The following is a 17,739-nucleotide window of genomic DNA, read 5'->3' as shown; positions in this document are numbered from 1 at the left end:
GGCCATTTGGAGAATTTGTCGATGAGAGCCACCACATACTTCTGTGTCCCTGCTTTATTTAGGACTGGTCCCATTATGTCCACTGACAGCATTTCCCAGGGTCCCTCCGGTATCGGGAATTTACCCAGAGGGGGTCTGATCAAGCTTTGGGATTTTCCGCCTTGGCACATGACTCACACTGTCTTACATGTCGTTCGACCTGCGCATCGATAGCCGGCCACCAGTATGCTTGCTTGGCAAGGGCTTTGGTCTTGGTGATGCCCTGGTGCCCTTCGTGTAGTAAAGCCATTAAATGTTCCAGTATGCCTTGAGGTGGTACCACCTTGTCTCCTCTCAACAGGAAGATGGGATTCTCGGCCAGTGACAGTTCCTCTCTCACTTCCCAGTATCTTCGGAGTTCCTCTTTTAGGTGTCTCTTCTCTGGCCACCCATGGATGACGTATCCCTTGATGGCTTCCAAGTCAACATCCTCCTTGTATGCCTCTTCCCACTCTTGTACACTTATCACTTTTTCGGCTTCTTGAATCGTGGCGACAACATAGCCTTCCCACTTCTGTTCCTCTTGGCCGCTCGCGTCTTCCATAGCTGCCGCTCTGTTAAGGAAGTCCGCTACCTTGTTCTGTGGTCCTGGGATGTGTTCCACATCATACACAAAGTCCAACAGTCGCAGAGTCATTTTTGCGATCCTGGGTGTAGCGTGAGCATGGCCACTTGAGGTTAACACTCGGACTAAGGGCTTGTGGTCTGTCTTCACTAAGAATCTTGCTCCCCACAGGTATTGGCGGAATCTCTCCATGGCCCACACAACTGCCAACATCTCCTTCTCAATCACGCTAAACTTTTCTTCATTTGGTGCTAGGGACCTGGATGCGAAGCTGACTGTCGCTGTCTCGCCGTTCTCTGACCGTTGCATCAAGACTGCCCCTAGACCTCGGTCACTTGCGTCTGTCGTGAGGATGGACTCGGCACTGGGGTCGAATCCTTTGAGAGGAATGGTGGCACTCATCTCCTTCTTCAGCGACTCAAACTCCATTTGTTCCTCCTGGCCCCATAGGAATTTGTTCCTTTCCTTGAGTAGCTGGCGTAGGTGATGCGTCTTGGACGCAAAGTGGGGAACAAATTTGCTGTAGTATTCGGCCATCCCTAAGAATGACCGAACATCTTCCTTCCTGCTCGGGGTGGGGGCATCCTGAATTGCCTTCATGTTAGCTGTTTTTGGTTTAATCCCTTCTTCGCTTACTTCGTGACCTAAATACGTGACTGACTGTACTCCCAATTTGCACTTTGACCATTCCGCGGTCAACCCATTGTCCTGCAAGGTTTTGAGTACTTTGTGAAGTTTTTCATTGTGGTCGTGCATGGACTTTCCCATCACCAAGATGTCATCTTGAAAGAACTGGACGTCGTCTACGCCTTTCAGTAACTTGTGCATCATCTTCTGGAAGACCGCGGCCGCCGAGGCCAGGCCAAACGGCATCCGTACGAATTCATAACAACCAAACAGCGTGATGAACGACGTGAGATGAGTGCACGAGGGGTGTAGCCTTATTTGGTGATAGGCTGACGATAGGTCCACTGTGGAGAACCATTTGATGTTCTTCGTCTTCGACAGCATCTCCTTTATGCGAGGTAGGGGAAACTTGTCAATGATAATGTTCTTGTTTAGTTCCCTAAGGTCCACGCACAGCCGGACTTTACCATTCGGCTTCTGGGCCACCACCAGGGGAGAAAGCCACTCCGCGCTTTCTATGGCTCTGATCACTCCTTCCCTTTCGAGTCTGTCTAGTTCCTGTTGTACCGCTTCCCTGCTCCGGAATGGGATGTTTCTCACCTTGTGCACCACCGGGGTTGCACCCTCTTTCAGCTTGATAAGGTGCTTGTATCTCGCTAGTTCCCCTATTTGGCCGTTGAAGACCCTGGGGTATGCTCGTTTCCACGAGTCAACGTCATCTCTTCTGTCCATATCTATTAGCAGGATCTTTTCAATTCCTCCCGGGTTAAGTTGAATCCCTAAGGCACCTTGGTCTTTCCAACTCAAAACCGAGGGGCCTTTCTCCGCAATATATAGCTTGCACATGGCCTGGCGGCCTCTGAACTCAAACGATAGGGGGCAATACCCCAACATCGGGATCTTCTGTCCAGTGTATGTGACAGGTCGCAAGTCCATGGGGTGTAGATTCTCTCCGTGCTTCGATACGAACTTGTCTTCCCAAACCTTTCTTTGTATTATGGAGATGGGAGAACCACGGTCCGCTATCATTTCCAAAGGTATTCCTCCAATGTGCATTTCCAGTCGGGGTTTGTCGATTCCTGACCCCTCCATTTCCAGCACTTGGACGTCTATGTATAGTATTTCTTCCAATTCTTCTGTTTCCTCTGATTCGGTGGTTTCGTCTTGCTGCTCTTGGTCTACGTACTTGACAGTTGTTCCCTTGGGTTTGTGGCGGCACACCTTCTCATAGTGACCGAATATTCCACAATATGAACATTTCGCCCGAAACGCTGGGCACACTTTGTCATTCCCTAGATGCGTAGCACTCCCGCACCTGTAACAGCTTTGACGTCCCCCTTTATTCGCTCTCTGGTCTGCTGGATTTGAAGTTTTTGCATGTGAGTGCCAGTTTTTGCAGGGCTACCACGTATTCATCTACCGTCTCATTGCTCTTCTGTTTCCTCTGGAAGAAGTTGTAGCGGTCAATCGTAACACACACGACAGGTCTGAAGTGCGCGTCCAGGTCGGCAATGGCGTGGCTGAATACGTCGGTGTCTGTGGCGTCCCTTTCTACTTTTACGATGGTGTCGTAGACCCTTATCCCTTCCGGGCCCAGATTATGGAACAAGATTTTTTTTCCTTCTCTTGCTGGAGTATGGCGCACCCGCCTCTTCCTCCAACGCGTCGAGGTAGTTGAGGAAATATCTCTTCCAATCCTCCCATAGCCTCTCCGGTTCCCCCGAGTTGGTTAGGAAAGGTACGAGCTGTGTGAGGGATGATGACTGTACCGCCATGTTGTCGGCTCTTCGTCCGGCGGGCTGGATGGGGATGGCCCTCCCCGGGGGGCTACCTGGTGCGGTTTGCACTGCCGAGTCCCTTGCCTCAAGGTCTCCGTCACTATCCCCTTCTTGCTGGGCAAGCTAGGGAGTAGGTAGTGCCTGTGAGTCTGCCTCACCTTCAGGGCGAGTACTGGTTGACCCCTTCCGCCTTCACTCTGTTCCGCCAGTTTGCTAAGCGCAGCCACTCACAGCGGTGTCCTGTGCCCCACTGGCTCATGTACAGCTCCTTACTGCGTGGTTCCCCCCGCTCTGCTCGCTTTGTGTGTGGCACTTGGTGGGGGCCTGCGGAAGGGAGGGCTCTGCCCCGTGATTCTCAGCCAAACGGGGCGTCTGCAGCACTACCTCCTCTCGCAGTGCTCCTGCTATGCTCGGCAGTCTGAGGTGCGCGCCGTACTGCGCTCAATGGGGTCCTCTGCCACGCTCCGTGATCGGCAATGCTGCTCTCCGCCGGTCCTGCTCTCCCGGCGTAGCACGCTGCGTGTGGGTCGGGCGTTATGCCAGAAGCCTCGTCGCCATTGTAGGAATGGTAAATATGGGGAGACCACGCGGTGCAAGTTTAACTTTAACTTTATTTCACGGAGCGCCGGGAATTACAACCATTGCTGTTGAACGGTCGGCGCCAATGCCCTAAGATGGCCGCCTTCCGTTTCCGCTACTCCCCTTCCTGTTCCGCCTGGCGGAACACTAGAACGCTAAAGCGTTACCACAGTTTTTAGGTTTCGACCTGGCGAGTGGCACGCAGTGCCCCTCCCAGTTCGAAAACTTTTGTTTTCAGTAGGGATGTTTGGACCGCCTCTGTTTCCAATTGGCTAGCTCCATAAATGGAGGCTAGCCATTGGGAGACAGAGGCTGTCAATCACGCTTTCTTGCGAAAACGCGATTCGGGGGCGTTTCTCGTTCTTTTTTTAAGCCCCGCCCCTTTGCCCCGGGCCGCGCTGTGATTGGCTGTCGACCCGGGACACCCCGTGATGTCATTCCCCGGGCCGCGCTGTGATTGGCTGCCGGCCCGGGACACCCCCCTGACGTCATTCCCCGGGCCGCGCTGTGATTGGCTGCCGGCCGGGACCCGACTTGTTTTTCATTTTCACCACCGCACTGTTTATACTACAGTGAAAATATATTCATTGAAATGCGGGGAACTGTTTGACTGTCTGTCAAAGCAGGATTTGGGGAACATTTCTGACAACAAAAAATTACGCTGGCATGCGGCTGTGACTTCTACTCTACAATCACATCTGCGTCTTGTGTCTCAATCCCTCTCTAAGGCTTCCGCGTCGCAAGACTCGCAACTGGTTTTCATGTAGAGGACGGCTCCAGTATCAGCGTAGCCACCGCCCCTCAACCCCACTTCTACACGTGTGCGCCGCCTGGCGTGTGAGTCCTTGTTGTATTTTTCTATTTAATTGTGTTTAGAGCGGGCTCCCCTGTGACGTATGCTCTACAGCCCGCACCTGCCGGCTCCCGGTGACCACACGTGGGCCGCTCCCCGGTCATTGATTAACCCGTAATTACCGCTGGTTTCAAGTGATAAATGAGCGCGCGGCTCACCTGAGCGCACATTGCTGCGCTCGCAGGGTTGAAATCCCGCGCCTGCCGTCCCCTCCCCCCTCTCGCAGACTCGGGCCACAAAGTGCAGGTCACTCGGACGGGGCAGTGCTTTAGCGGGCCTCCGCTTTGAGGCTCCGCCAGCAAGTGTGAGCATTAAGGCTTCAGCTGTCAGGCCTCCGGGAAATTAATGAGGCCTGACTGTTTTGGAGTGAAAGGTCACAGGCAGTGATTGCTCTTGTGTAACATTTCTGTTTTTTGTTGCATCTAAAAAGGTTTTCAACAAAAGAAACAAGTCTTTTGTGCTGCTTTAAGGTTCGTCGCGGGCCAGGCAGCCGGAGCTATGGACTGAATGTTAGGTTTTACAGAAGCAAACATTGCAGCATGGAAGAAACGCTTCCCAGCCGAAGGAGTGCTTAATTTGTGCCGGTGCTTAGCACCGGCCCTTCATCGACAGGGCCGGGTCTACGCATCTCGGACGTGCGTCACACATTGATGTTTTAAAAATGTACTGTACATTTGTACTCGGTGCGTGCACAGTCTCAGCATGTTCAATGTGAGTCAGGCACTGCAGTTAACAGTGACTGGTTGCGGCTATGTGTGAGACGACTTACACTTCTCATAATTAGCTGCCCTGCCCAGAGGCTGCCTGCCGTACCGTCCAAGGTAATAAATTAGGCTGTGATAATGGCGGCCGCAGCCCTTATTTTACTTCACACACAGTGAGTGAATGGGGCTGATCATGCAGTTGAGTGTGCGTGCGCAGTTGCATTGTTGCCACTTGCCGGTGGGTGGGCGGGCGCGGGACACAGTGTACTCACACGGGCTGGCAGTACAAACATACAATGATTTATTGGGGCACCAGGGGCGGGCTGGATGTGGGTTCTGATGGGGGTAGGGGCTTTACACGCAGCGCGCACAGTTTTGTTTTTTACATGGCCACGCCCTAGCATAACCACCCCAGCTCACTGCTAAACAGGACATCATCCGTTGTTCAAATCATCCCCGGGCCGGCGCTGCCCGACCCCCGACAGACTACCCCAGCTCACTGCTAACCAGGACATCATCCGTTGTTCAAATCATCCCCGGGCCGGCGCTGCCCGACCCCCGACAGACTACCCCAGCTCACTGCTAACCAGGACATCATCCGTTGTTCAAATCATCCCTGGGCCGGCGCTGCCCGACCCCCGACAGACTACGAGGTTGAGCCTGAGGGCACGGCCCACCACCAGTAACTGTAAGTATTAACAAGTAGCCATGCTATGCTCGTTTTTTTTTTGTTGAGCGTGGTGTTGTGACGGTTACCGTAGTAGCGCCACAATCTGAAGATTGGCTCTTGCCCAGAGCCTAGCTGTCGCACATTCTATCCTGATAGGGCCGCTAGGGTTAAGTTAAAGACCCTTCCCGGCCCCTGTACTTGAAGTATCCTCCCCTAAACAATTTACCGCTTAAGACTTGAGTTTTTAAAAGCCTTGAAAAGCAGGATGTTAATTAAACGTGTTGCCTTTTTTTTATGTATAGTTGCATACCTATTGAATGAGCCCATACTCTTAAAGGCTCTTTAGGCGTGCCATGGTTTGTGCTTGTAATCGTGCCTTAATATGTATTAAAGTGATCTGCAAAACCAACTGAGAGGGGTAGGTATGCCTCGCAATAATGTCCTGCTTTCATTTAATTCAAAGCAATCGATACAGCGTGGCGTAGAGGCTTCCCGCCTCCTAGTCCTGGTCAGGGGGCTAATGAAGACTGCGCACCATATGAGCATTCAATTAAACAGGCTCTTCATGCCACTGGCTTTCCTGAGTCACCTGTGCAGATTTATTCTTGCAACTAAGTCTTTTTTATTTTTATTTATGGCGGAGGCTGGCAGAGCTGCAGTATGTATGTGACTACTATGGAAACACCTGGGAATTAATCAAGGTTACAAAATGCTCCAAGTTCAAGCTTAATGTACGCTCAACCATACTCGCCCCCTTTCTGCTGCTAAAAGACTTTTAATCACCACGAGAGCCCCCTCAGAGTTTCTTCCCTTTCCACCAGCCGCTAAACAACCTGAATCTGGCACACATCCCTAGCGTGGCCTTCAGAAGTTAAAAAGAGCCTTTTTAATGGAAACAAATATTGTTTCGTGGATGTAATTTACTATTTACTTCACTGTTATGATAACCAGACCAAGAAACACTGTCTACATTTTACATGTGGCCGGAAGAAAAGAGATTTTAATGTTTACATGTATTAAATTTAAAGCGTTGGTACAAAGAGCACTTAATTTGCACAAAAAATGTATACTTTTGAGCAGACAAGGCTGACTTGCAGTGGGTTAGTAGAGAACGCTGTTTGTTGAAGGCAGCATCTTAATTTATAATTCTTAGCTACCAATATATAATCGATTATTGAAAATGTCAGCAAATCTCAATGCATTTAATATGCAATCTCACTCTAGAGAACGTAACCACGAGAGAGAGGACAATAGAATTATGCCCCAACTGCATCAGAAGTATACATTTTGCTCAGGTTCATTCTAGGCCTGGCAACGTGTTCCTCTATAAATTCCCTAACCCGATGGCAATAATTTATTATTTTTGTTTATTTTACATTTTCCTATACTGCTGCTTTTTATAGAGCCATTGAGCTTTCTACCACACAATTTCATTGTAATCTGTTACTTTAATAAAAACTCTGGCACTGGCCACTTTGTAGAGTCAATATAAACAAGGGTTCTTACTTATATGGCTTGTGACTGAAAAGGGCTAGAAAGCACAGAAACAGGGACCAAATTAAGGCAGGTGTGTCAAACTTCAAACCTTGGACTTTCAATGGTTCTGGTCAAGATACAAATAGGAAGCAAGTGCCATAGAGAGATTTTACTGTTTGTTAATAGAAATTTCCCCCGAAGCGCCACTGAGATTTACATTTCTTCCCATTGTCAGACGTTTTCATGTCTTCTGGACCATTACTTTCTGCCTCTGCCATTGGTAAGAGAGAGGATAGCTCTCTCTCTCCTAACAATACTTTGTTCCAGCGCCACTGGCTTGGGCTCCTTTGTGTGACATTTCCATGCTTCCTGGTCGGAGTACTTGTGTGTGACATGTCCATGCTTTCTGGGATTACAACTGATTTATAGCTTTGCCAGTTGAGGATTTGGGTGGAACCAATAGAGTAAGTGTCTGGAGCCAGTGGAGGAAGTGGGTGGAGCCAGAGGAGGAAGTGGGTGTGGCCTCTGACATACATTTGAGCACCTGCACCTCATATTTTACAAATTAAGCACTGCCCAAGTTCCGCACTTGCGTTTTTACAGTTATTTGATCGCATTTGTAGCACTCCGGTTTATTGGTTTATTAAAAGCGGGCTGCAGTCTCTGCTTTTTTTTCCGGGCATCCCTGCGGCACGCAGAGTAACAAAAGAACACCCAGCAGCGAGCTTTAAAAGAGCATTCACAGGGGGTAGAAAATGAGATTACCGACAGAAAACGAGTTCAAAGTCTCATACGAATTTGCTTTGCATGCATTTTTTTCAAGGCGGCCTCTGCAGACACCTGTGCGGAAATGCACATTGTTTTTCCTCAATAAATACACCTCGAGTCCTCGTCTCATTTATTAACTGTAGTTTGTCCTCCGCTGGAAACAGAGAAAACGCAGTAAATCTTGGGCCGTCCCAATATTTTACATGGTGATAAAGTCTGCATATATATTTTAAACTACAATGTCGAGCAGTGGCAATTACTGTACAGTGTAGTTGGTAAGCGTTTGAGTGAACCGTGATCACTGCCAACCTGACTTATTCATTTCCACTCTTGACTTCCAGCAGTAGACCATGGGAGCCGGCTTTGAGGTGTGGAAAAGGATAGGATTCCCAGTTGCCTTTATGTCGCAGAGGCATTAGGATTCTAGTGTGGCGTCGGTTTTTACATAAAACTCCATTCTGTGGTAGTCTCGATAAGCCGAATTTGATAAACACAATAACGCCTAATGACAGAGCTCCTAAGTTTCCTAGGTCCACGCGCATGTAGGACATTGGCTCAACGTTTTTGCTTTACAAGCAAAACAAGTAGACTTAATGAGCTACTCCTGCTTGGGATTTAAGTAATAATATATTGTAAAAGGAAAAGCCTGCACACAACAAGTTGTGTCCAGGAGAAATGATGAAGCTTCTGTATTCTTCACTAATCAGTTTTGTGATTTCACATAACAGGAGCGCTCCTGAAGGGGAACACATGCGACTTTTTAGTGGCGGGATGCCAGCCCAATCGATCAGCTCCAAAAAACAGACACGTGGATAAACTGTATTAGGACACAGGGAGAGATCAAGAAAAGGTTTAAACTGTCCCGGCCAGTCCAGCATTTTGTGGTCTCCCTGTGCCTACTCTGAAGAAGCTTTCTGGTTGCACTAACCATGGAGCTCAGGCATAGTTTGCTGAAGGGTCTATCTGAGATTTCCAAAAGTAGAAAGGTTTACCTACCCACCAGCCAGAGCCTCAGATCTCCTTGCAGTTTCTTGTTGCTCAAATGGGTGTAATATCTGATATGTATATAGTTCCTTTGTCTTAATTGCTTGATTTTGCTTGTGAGAACGTGTCACTCATAGTCGTTGAAATGCCATTCATAATTATACTGAAATGATAAAAATGTCATGTATCAATCTGAAACCTTGGCAGCTATGCTAGGTCCATTTCAATGCACTCACTAACGGTAACAAGGCCCCTAACACTATACTGCAGCAGATGTACAATCCGCAAACTACACATCATAACCTCACTGCGCTGCTGCCAAACCTCTTGTTGCGTATCAGGACATTACTGCAGAATGTTGCTGCACTTGACTGATGGTTCCTTCACTGCAATGCTGCCAGGACTTGCTCACTATACAGAAGGCTCTGTACACTGCAAAACATTCCCCAGAAGGACAACTGAAACTGCTGTGAAAGAGGCCGTGCAGGAATGCAAGAAGAGTTTTTTAGGTTTTGCCTCGTCGAAAGCTGCGCACTGCGCAGCTTTTCGGCGCAGGCGAAATCTAATGTTAGATACAGTGTGGCCTCAGTTCCTCCTCTGTCTTCCATTGGCTATTGGAAGAGAGAGGCATCCGTCATTCTAAGAGGCGACTCGTGGGCGTTCCATAGAATTTTTCCCTTTTGCCTACGTCAGTGCGGCGGTGGGCGGGGTTTATTTTTTCCGACATCGAGGTTTCATTTGGTCAGTCCGCGGCCGACCGCCGCCGGAGGAAGTCCAGGTGAGTGCCTTTCTTGCCGATTACCGTTCCCTCCCCCTCCCGCTGTCCGTGTGCCTGCCCGCCCCGCTCCCGCTGTCCGTGTGCCTGCCCACCACCCTCCCGCTGTCCGTGTGCCTGCCCGCCCGCTGTCCGTGTGCCTGCCCGCCACGTTTCTGCTGCTCGTGGGCAGCGGTCACAGCACTTGGTAGCAGATCCCGAGATCCTATAAGCAATATATTTAACAAAAATCCACCCCATCTTATTTTCCATCAATCTGCCATTTCTCAATTTTCAGCCCTCGGCAGCTTTACAGCTCAGGGCGCTATACCCAGTCAAGCCTCCCCACCTTCAAAAGCTCTGAAAAGGCCGAAAGGTGACACGTCGGTACTAAGGCAGCAACCAGAAAACAATGAAGACTGCTGCCCTGCCCTGCCCGCACCCCCCCCGGCGAACTAACGGGGCTCCCGCAGTCTCCCAGATATTCTTTGACATAATGCCCCCCCCCCCCCCTCTGGGGACAACGCCAGGAAGTAGATTAGCGAATCTGGACCGTTCTGATGTCTATTACTTTAATTATATACATGGCAACAACATTCAGAACAGGAAAGTGGGAAAGCTTGAAAAAAAATCCATGGCAATGTGTTTTCTCCATCGACTTCTATTGAAGCAGAGGCACATTAAGGCAGGAGACAACTAAAATAAAGCCATTTGTATAAAAAAAATTGTGACTCTCCTGACTGCATCGGGTCTCTAGGTATGTATGTTAGTGGTCATGACACACTGGAAGGTTAAGCGCCTGCTTTAGACCAGTGCTTAATTTGTAAAAGACCAGTGCTTAATTTGTCAGAAAATAAGCACCAAGGCCAACCTCAGGAGGACACTCCAGCGTGCACCACCCATTGCCACTGCCAATAAAAATGCCAACACAACTACTAACCGTGAGACTCCTGCAAGTGCGACAATTCCGACTGTTCGAAGCCCACAGCTATAAGTATAAGTATAGTTTGGGTATTAGAACAGGTATTAGTTGTTTTTAATGTATATTGAAATAATAATCAACTGTTGTGTATTTTTAGTGACACAAAAAGCGGGATGTCCGTTCCCAAGCACCAGCTCAAATTAAGCACTAAAGCGAGGCAAACTTGCACCTTTATCTATCACCCAGCCTGGTCATCAATAACATAATGGACTCCCCCCCCCCCTCACTTTGACCTTCAAGGATGGTGGTTATCTGACTTGGTCAACCCCCTGCGTCCCTCTCCCCTCACTAGATAAACAAGTATTAGGTCTTTGCTTATACCTTTATGCATCCTCATGTCCTGCAAGCTTTCTTTTCCTTTCCTTTGTGTATGTAAAGCGCTCTGATACCTACGGGTCTAGCTAGCGCTATATAAAACTCTATAAATATAATAAAATAAAAGATGGCGAAAAGTGAGCAGCACCGAGCTGTGTAAAACAATAGCGGTGTGTGTGTGTGCGGCTGGCTCTGTGTGTGTGTGTGTGCGGCTGGCTCTGTGTGTGTGTGTGCGGCTGGCTCTGTGTGTGTGTGTGCGGCTGGCTCTGTGTGTGTGTGTGCGGCTGGCTGTGTGTGTGTGTGTGTGTGCATCTGGCTCTGTGTGTGTGTGTGTGTGTGTGTGCGCGGCTGGCTCTGTGTGTGTGTGTGTGTGTGTGCGGCTGGCTCTGTGTGTGTGTGTGTGCACGGCTGGCTCTGTGTGTGTGCGGTTGGGTGGCTGTGTGTGTGTGTGTGCGCCTGGCTGTGTGTGTGTGCGTGCGGCTGGCTGTGTGTGTGTGTGGGGCTGGCTGTGTGTGTGTGTGCGGCTGTGTGTGTGTGTGGCTGGCTGTGTGTGTGTGTGCGCGGCTGGCTGTGTGTGCGTGTGTGCGGCTGGCTCTGTGTGTGCGGCTGGCTCTGTGTGTGTGTGTGGCTCTGTGTGTATGTGTGGGTGCAAATGCAATACGTCTCACATTTGCGAGACATTAAGCTAATGGCAATGTAAATGACAATGCCATTTATTTATCTGTTTTCAAAACCAACACATAAATACAAATTTTGTCATTTACAATGCCAATAGCTCTAACTTTTCCAAAGGCGAAACCATTGTATTGTAAATGCTTGTTAATGTTGATTTTGACCCATTCCACATTATTTGTTTGTTTTTGTCTACTTGTTCTAAAATGCATTTGTTGTGTTGGTATCTTAGTTGGAGAAAAATGACTGTCTCCGGGAATTTGAATTCTTGAGTTTCTGTGTGCTCGTTCTATTTTAGTATGTGCCCCCGCATTACCACTGTACTGTATTACAAATATCTTCAATAATACTCTTTGAAATTAAAAAAACGTGATTGCTAGGAATTCCGCGCAATTGCATGCGCCACCACTGACAGCTCAACTGCATCATGTTTGTGAAAGTCTGTAATAGTCCGCCAGTCCAGCACAAACTGGAAATCAGAATTAATTGCAGGTTGCGTGTTGACAAATCGGTAACACAGCGTGACCTCAAGCAGAAACACACTAGCACAGCACACCAACCCAGTTGGAATGTATTAGAGGCGTGGAAATCCTAGCATAGACCCACCTCGTTTCCACCTACGAGCTGGAATGAGGAAGTACTCTTTCAGTTTCTTTTTTTTTCTTTTCCCAATTGCTTTCGAGCAGGGATCTTTGAAGGAGAAAGCCCGGGTACATGACGCAGGAAACACGGAAGTTTCAACGTGGTACGTCTGGAAAAGTCAGCATGTTCTTAATTTTAATTATTTTATTGGGAGCTTGAGTACTCGCGGTGAGATAAATCATAGACGCATCTTAATCCGTATAGGAGGTCTTTAGGAACCGATTTTTTTTTAGAAGGAGCGTGTTGACAAATCGTTAACAGTGCAGCTTTACACCGATACCCACTGTATTTATGACAAACACCGTACTTATGGCAAAACAGGCATTATTTGACAGTTGTTTCTAAAACAAAACGATCTGGGAAATGCTAGAAAAGACCTTTGAGTTGCTCTCCTTATGTTACCAAAATAAATGCCGAAACAGGGTCCGTACGTATTTGCACCATGCAGGATACATACCCGGGATTCATTTGATGATTTTAGTCCAACTACGTTGATGTGTCAACAAAATGATATTCCTCATGGTAGGATATTTACCATAGCTGCTAAGTTTCCAGTTTGCATATGTGTGTTATTTCCAAGTTTGCGTAGTAGTTATGTGTGAGATTTCATGTATACGTGTAACACCTCGAGTGACATTTTATCATTAAGCAAACAAGGCAATTGATCCTTATAAAGAGATTATTTTCAGGAATTACACCATTTGTTATTAAATATGATGATGTTGAATAGAATATTGCCATATCGCATGCTGATCCTGTGGGCCATAGCCTATCCATAAGGAAAGGGGCGAGGCTTTCCTGCTGCATCTATGCCTTTGACGAATCAGACACAGTAGGAGAGACTGAGGCAGGAACAGAGGAGAAGAGCCCAGCAGCTTAATTTCTGTCACCAGAGCATGAACAAATAGAACGACACACAGAATACCAGTGATGTTGTCTCCATCCTGTGCAGGGAATGAGGGGGGTTCAACGTTCAAGCCACATTCAGCAGCTTTTACTCAGCCATTTCCAGGATCAGGCCAGCCTTAGTCAAATAAGTGCCACATCTGTACAAGTATAATCTGCCGACACCAGAGCACATTTTGCTGTGCTTGCTTTGCGTTTGGAGAAGCAACCTTCAAGACGTGAGGTTGGGTTTCTTCATTTCATATCGAGCTGGGCCCAGCACGTCATCAGACCTTCTTTTGGTTTAGTTTAATCCTGGCTGTGATTTGTTTACAGCCAAACACCTTAATGTCAGTGGCAAGGAGAGCTTGACACTTCGCAAGTGCCTAAGATTTAAACTATGATTTGGAGGCAAATTTTAACTTTGTTGAACAGCTGTATGGAAGAGACATACCTGCACTGTAAGAATGTCAACTGTAGCTGTAGGAGTAATTACACTAATAGCTTGTTATAAAGAAATTACTACTTTATTTATTATTTTTTTATAGAGCTGTTCATCCCTATGCAGGACGTCAGAATGCTTTACATCACACAGACATTATTCAGATACACTGAATTATACAAGTCAATATACAGGAAATGTTACATAGTACAATAGGAGTATAACATGTCGGAGTCACATATCATCCAAATTTGTAGGCATTATATGTTGAGAGTGCTTTGCCTGGAGAAACACAAAGACAGGGTTTAAAAGTGACGCAATGGTATCGGATTGTCTGTACTAATAAGGCTTTATCGCTTCCCAAAAAGAACACTTTTTAAGCTAACTTAGAATAATGAAAGAGTGATGAAAATAAACAATATGGTTATAACACTATGCCTTATAGTTTTCGTACAGCTTCTTGATGCCAGTTCAAAGCTATCTGTGTCCTCTATGCTACTTTAGGATGAGTTAAAAGCAGACAAAACACAAATAACTGCAGCCAGTGCATTAACATCCAGAATTTCAAGGTCCAAGGACTTCGAAGTGGGGTGAGCAGGTTATTCCAAGCAGGAGAAACACATACGCCCTAGACATTTCTGTCACAGCAGAGGGACTGAGAAGCGCAGGATCATGCAGGTGGCCCAGAGCTCCAGCTTCCAAACACAGCATTCACCCTCAAGAGCAAATTCATAGACTTAGAGTATAGAAGCAGAGTAGAAATCTGGATAGTGCTGAGAGCCTGGCGAGCTGGAAGGTGTGGGGAAGGGATGGTGTGGGACGGGGGGGGGGGGTGGAGGGGTTAGCTCACCAAAGCCCATTCAGGCACATACATTAAAGTAAACTCTGCGTTGTTGTGAGGGAGGCTTGGATCCATGTGACTCATGATAGCATCATGCAGTGACAAAAAAGGAGGTGGTGGATTTGCGGACTAGTGATTCGAAGCTAATATGTCATATAAAAAAATGGCAGACTTGTATCATTAGGGCTTGTCGAAATATGTATGCAGAGATTGATGTTTCCTCTTGCATTTGTGGAGTGGGAAACATTACACCCATGTTTTTCCGTCATTGAACACGGAGGGACTTATTTACAAGCCCCTTGCGCCGCCAGTACGTCACTCTTTATATGGGAAAATGTGACGTAACAGTGGTGCAATGGGCTTGTAAATAAGCCCTTGAGTTTTTGTTTTGATTATAAGTATGAAAATACACAATTTTGACTGTATACAGCTGAGTTTGAGGTAAATGATGCTTGTGACTGCTTTCCGCACAATCTGAGTTTTGGGAAAAATTAATTGTTGTGAGAGGCTGGCTTAGACATGATGCTCAATTATGTAAGTGTAGCACCCTGCACTAATCAAGACGACCCTTATGGTGAGTTTAGTGGTTTAGACAACCTTAGAAAGGCTCTCTAAGTGGTAGCTGTGGAGAGCAGCCTTCAGGCTTAGTCTAGGAGGAGTGTAAAGCAGCTCAGTTTTCCAGTATCCAATCTTTGGCATAGTGTGAGAATTTGGCCTGATATATGATGTCTCCAATTCTGGGGGCACCTTGTATCAGTCCAAACAATCCCTTATGGTGTCTGGTTGTAAGTCAACCTTATAGACCAGCTATCCTAGGGGTAGCATGGACTAAGCAGCCTTCAGGCTAAACTCAAGAGGTCGTGTTAAGCGAGCTGTTTTACCAAATACAATCCTGTAATATCAAATGAAAGGACACCACACAAGTTCTATATTATAAAAATATATGTATTTATTCTCAGAATCATCCTCTATACTCTTTATGAGTCTAGAAGAACAAGCGTTTAAACAAAAGCACAGTTAAACATATGAAAGTTGCACAATTATGGATGAGGCCGGGGTCCACTCAAACCATATACTAAAATAGTGGTATAAGTATCACTAATCGAACAGTGGTAAGGCCTGGGGCCTTGGGAATCGCTGGGGCTATTCGGGACTAGCAATGGTGAAGTCGGGAAAAGCCCGCGGGACTCGGGTGCAGTGCTTAAAGCACACACATGCACCAATGCAAAGTCAATGGTGCGTAAAAGTTACAAAGTTACTGTTTTAGGAGTCTTCCGACTGGACTAGAATGACCAAACTTTAGACTTAAACACTAGAGGTGTATACCAATGCAGGAGCACCGGCGTTCACGAGTTACCTCACCCACAGGAAGCGGGTGCATAGGTGCCAAAGTGTGTCGGGTTTTGTCACGCAGTCTGATGGTGCCTGGAGATTAAGGTGCTGCAGGCGTCCAGAAGAGAAGTGTCCGGTTGGATCCAAGGGTGGATCGGAGATGTAGAGTACCTGAAAGCAGAGGGGACAGAGTCTGGGTCACTCAGCAGTGACCAGGGTGGAACCAGGAAGGAACCAGGCAATGTCGGGCGCAATCAGTTGATTGTCGTGAAGCTTGTCTCCGCTGCCACGTGGACTCTGGGGCACCGAGGATGTCCAGGAGAGGATCACGAGCTGTCCCACGAAGGCTCTCGCTGTCGGCGGTGTCGGCTTCCGGATCGGAGCAAACAGACCTTGGCAAATGCAACCCTTGCAGGATTCGAAGATCGCTTCTTACTCGGACCAGCAAGGTCAGAGCGGGTGCTCCTTTTCAGGGGAGCGAGGGCCAGTCTGAAGCAACCAGACTAGCAGAGCAAATTCAAAGGTTCGTTGGTACTGGGGCCACTAGCCAACGGGCAAGCGACCGAACCACTGCGTCGAGCAGGAAAATGCAGAAGGGCCCCACGCAGCACTCGGTGAGTGTGGAGGGGTGAGCTTTGGTGCAAAAGCTGCTCGCGGCTGGGGCTTCTCAAAACCCAATGCACAGCGTTGAGGGAGCCTCGGGAGCTGCACGGTCAGCACTTCATAGTTTTTCAAAGATGGCCGGCCCCATGCTTCGGGTCGCCTCCACGGGTCTCAGATTCACTGGGACTGTGGATCGGGCTGTTGGAAGGCGGGAAAGCTGGGTCTTGTCGATATCTGTTGCTCGAGTTCCGGCGGGAACTGCAACAAAGCAAAGAGTGAGGCGCTGGATGGTGCCTGTTTGCACAGGGTGGTCACTCCTTGACCACAAGGGAGATTCTTCAGTCTTCCACGTGGAGTGGGATGTCGAAGGGTCCAGAGTTCTGTATCAAAGTTTCAGTCAGGATAATCTGATGTGCGCTGCTCCCACCTTTATTCCAAATCTGTGGGCTGGATTACCTGCTAGGTCCCTCCTATGGGTGGGACCAGGGAAGGGGGTGGTTACACCCATTTTCCTTTGTCCTGTTTCGCACCAGGACTGGGGCTGGAGTGGCCCAGAACCGGTTTGACTGGATTATGCAAGGGGAAGCCTTTTGCTCCCCAGGCAGTGTCTAGTTTCTTTCAAACCTCACTGCTACAATCCACTATCTCCTGACTGGGGAGGTGTAGCACCTCCCTGCAACAGGAAACCCTTTGTTCAGGCCTCCCCTGCCAAGTTTCGATCAGCAGTAGGAGGTTAGACTCGTGTCTGTGGCAGCAGCATCCATTTTGTGATGCTGAGGCTCTGGTTAGGATTAACCGCGTTTTAGTAAAGTAACATGTCTTCTCCCTCTAGAAGGGTGGAATGCTACCCCCGTCGCCAGGACTGGCGAGGCGTTAGTATTCCAAAACGTATGACACCAAACACGACATGTTTTGATAAAGCCAAACCAAAGTTAGCACATAACCGCGAGGATTATAATGCACTTAAGAGTATATGGTATGGCAATATCCTGGAACAGCTAAGGGAGTTGGTCCCGACAGCTGCAGACAGGCTCAGCTCATGCTAGAGCACCATCTCACATGAAACCAAGCACTCTGCCTCCAGGATTGTTAAGGCCTGCCATAGGAGTGACTTATAGGTATATATATGTCCAGATATAGGTTTAGATATAGGTATACTATATCTAAGCAAGGGGTGATTACACCACCTTGCCCCAGCTGAGTGATCAGCCAGTTGTGTCGATTTAAG

The 17,739-nt window shown here is 47.9% G+C and overlaps 1 protein-coding gene across 2 annotated transcripts in view; it reads left to right on the top strand.

The window, feature by feature from the left end:
* The first annotated feature begins 12,413 nt into the window (after positions 1 to 12,413).
* SH2D4A (SH2 domain containing 4A) overlaps positions 12,414 to 17,739 on the top strand; it is a 606,680-nt gene continuing 601,354 nt past the window's right edge. Inside the window, exon 1 of one of the 2 annotated variants that reach the window (XM_086961815.1) lies at positions 12,414 to 12,511. The gene's annotated coding sequence lies outside the window, so the exon portion shown is untranslated. The remainder of the gene's footprint in view (positions 12,512 to 17,739) is intronic. The other variant, XM_086961816.1, reaches the window with a different exon arrangement.

Source organism: Lissotriton vulgaris, chromosome 3_1 (assembly GCF_964263255.1).
Source record: "Lissotriton vulgaris chromosome 3_1, aLisVul1.2, whole genome shotgun sequence".
Classification (NCBI taxonomy): Eukaryota; Metazoa; Chordata; class Amphibia; order Caudata; family Salamandridae; genus Lissotriton; species Lissotriton vulgaris.
Note: the sequence above shows the minus strand (reverse complement) of the source record. Positions and strands in the feature narration are given on the sequence as shown.